General features: G+C 45.7%; 1 pseudogene; it reads right to left on the bottom strand.

Moving 5' to 3' along the window:
* Nucleotides 1–338: 338 nt before the first annotated feature.
* LOC123171249 (geraniol 8-hydroxylase-like) lies at nt 339–2,277 on the bottom strand (annotated as a pseudogene).
* Nucleotides 2,278–2,584: the final 307 nt, after the last annotated feature.

The raw sequence follows: 2,584 nt of genomic DNA, 5'->3' as shown, positions 1-2,584 counted from the left end.
CTACAGACGAGGCCAGGAACGTATTATTATGTTTATGTTTCCACACATGCTTATGAGTTTTGCTCTGAATCTCACATTCAAGAACCATAGCAATTATAGTATAGAAACTATACATTAATTATAAACATGGAAATAAATAATTAAATTTATGATTGCCTCTTGGGCATATTTTCAACAAATCAGTGGATAATGAAGGCAAAAAAGGTTGGAACTATGAGAGAATATGGAAGTTGTCACATAAATAATGGTACAAATTACATGGCTCATTCAGTTGAATTATTACACATTAGAACATCTAATTAATCCACTCTTAAAAATGTTGCAAATTTCTTACCGGATCAAATTGGTCTTGCTATAATACAAAGATGCACGACCTTCGCTGTGTAATGCCAAACTGATCTTCCATATCAATCCCATCATGTTCCATCTCAACAGGGAGACTCCACCTAAACTGGTTTAACAACGAAGCGAGCATCACATGCACCATCTGTCGTGGAATTGTCACGGCAGATGTCCTCGGGTTAGGACTTAGTCGTGGAGCCATCGCAATTGGGAAGCTTGAAGGGGGTTAAGTGGGACAAGGAACACGAGGGTTTATACTGGTTCGGCCCCTTACGGTGAAGGTAAAAGCCTACGTCCAGTTGAGGTGGTATTAATCAGGGTTTCGATAACCAGGGAGCTAAACAGCTATGCCCGGCTCTCGATCAGATTGTTGTCGCCCCTAAACCGCTGCCGGGTCGTCCCTTTCTATAGGGAGGTTGGCACCCAGCGGCCCTTAGAGTCCCGGCCGGCTCATAAGAGTGTCCGGCTCGGACTCTAAACAATACTTGCCTTACACTACAAGTCTACTATAACAATGATGATAACTATGGGCAATAAACCATCGCCGGGTCTTAGCCCATCTCTGGCCCATTATCTTGAAACTTAGCTCCGGGCTTCTGGCAATGACCCTTAGTGTAACCCGGCCCTCCTAGCGGGTGACTCCCAGGTCTATATCCTCAACACCATCCGAATTGCCAATGTTATTCCAGGGCAGATTTGACGCCCCGCACCAAATGGAAGGAGCTCAAAATCCATACCCCTAAAGTCAATAGTTGAACCCAAGAACCTCTCTGGCATAAACTTCTCAGGTTCAGTCCACACATCTTTATCTCGGCCTATTGCCCATATGTTTATGAACAAGCGTGAACCCATGGGTATTGTGTAACCTTCTATTTTGACCATCACTTTTGCTTGGCGTGGCAACAACGGTGGAGCGGGAGGGTGGAGTCGAAGAGTCTCTTTTATGACAGCTTGAAGATAGGGCAACCGAGCAATGTCAGCTTCTTCAATTTTTTTCTTGCGTCGATAACTTGTGCAAGCTCGTCGCAAACCTTAGTCATTGATGATTGGTTTTGAAGAAGCTCGGTCATTGCCCATTCCACTGTGCTAGAGTTGGTATCACTACCAGCAGCAAACAAATCCTAACATTCAAATATAATATTACATGAATATAGTCTAGTAAATGTATCTATTTAGATAAACTAAAAAAGCATCACAAAGAGTACAATGTATTATTTGCTAAATGTGCTAAGGAAGAATCAAAATTTCCTTGAACTGCGCATTGCGATACTGTATGGATGCATCATATACGCAAGAATATGTTTGTATGTAGCATGATATTTCATATTCATTTCATTAAATTATATTAGAAGACATCATTGTTCTTGACCCAATATTTCCTTGGTCACCACCTTCACATGATGAGTTACGGGTTTTCGGGTGCCTTTGCTATCCCAGTGTCGCCTCTACTTCACCGCTTAAGCTGCCCACACCCCATCTCTAGCCTGCATATACCTTGGTGATCCGGCTAACACCAAGTGATATCGCTGCTATGAACTCGTCTCTGATCGAGTCCTCACTTCACGGTGTAAAATAGGGTCTAGCATATTGTACATGTACACATATTTGTATACGTATGTAATTGTATTCTGATCATCTATATATTGAGACGTGAGGCTGGATGTTTGCCACCCACGTAAAACCCTAAACCTACCTCTTCAACTTGGTATCAAGTAGCCACCGAACCCTTCGCCGCCGCCGCCGCCGCGAGGTCCCTTCTCCGCCGCTGCGCGCCGCCCTACTCCGCGCTGCCGCGATGTCGTCCGCCACCCTTTCGCTCTCCAACATCGTCGACACCATCACCTCGCTCGCGGCTGCCACCGTCCCCGCCGCACTAGTCGTTCCGGCGATCTCTGTCTGCCTTGACCACCACAACTTCATGCTATGGGGGGGCATCGTCGGCACCGTCTTAGCCGGCTCCAACCTCCATGGCTACCTAGACGGCACCACGGCGGCACCCAACAAGACCATCGCTGTGGGGACTGCTACGTCTTGAGCTTGCATTGGTTTTCCTTGAAGAGGAAAGGGTGATATAGCAATAGTAGCGTAAGTATTTCCCTCAGTTTTTGAGAACCAAGGTATCAATCCAGTAGGACGCTCCTCAAAAGTCCCACGCACCTACACAAACAAACAAGAACTCGCAACCAATGCGATAAAGGGGTTGTCAATCCCTTCACGGCCACTTGCGAAAGTGAGATCTGAT

Source organism: Triticum aestivum, chromosome 7D (genome assembly GCF_018294505.1).
Source record: "Triticum aestivum cultivar Chinese Spring chromosome 7D, IWGSC CS RefSeq v2.1, whole genome shotgun sequence".
Lineage (NCBI taxonomy): Eukaryota > Viridiplantae > Streptophyta > Magnoliopsida > Poales > Poaceae > Triticum > Triticum aestivum.
This window is presented reverse-complemented; position numbering and strand designations above follow the sequence as displayed.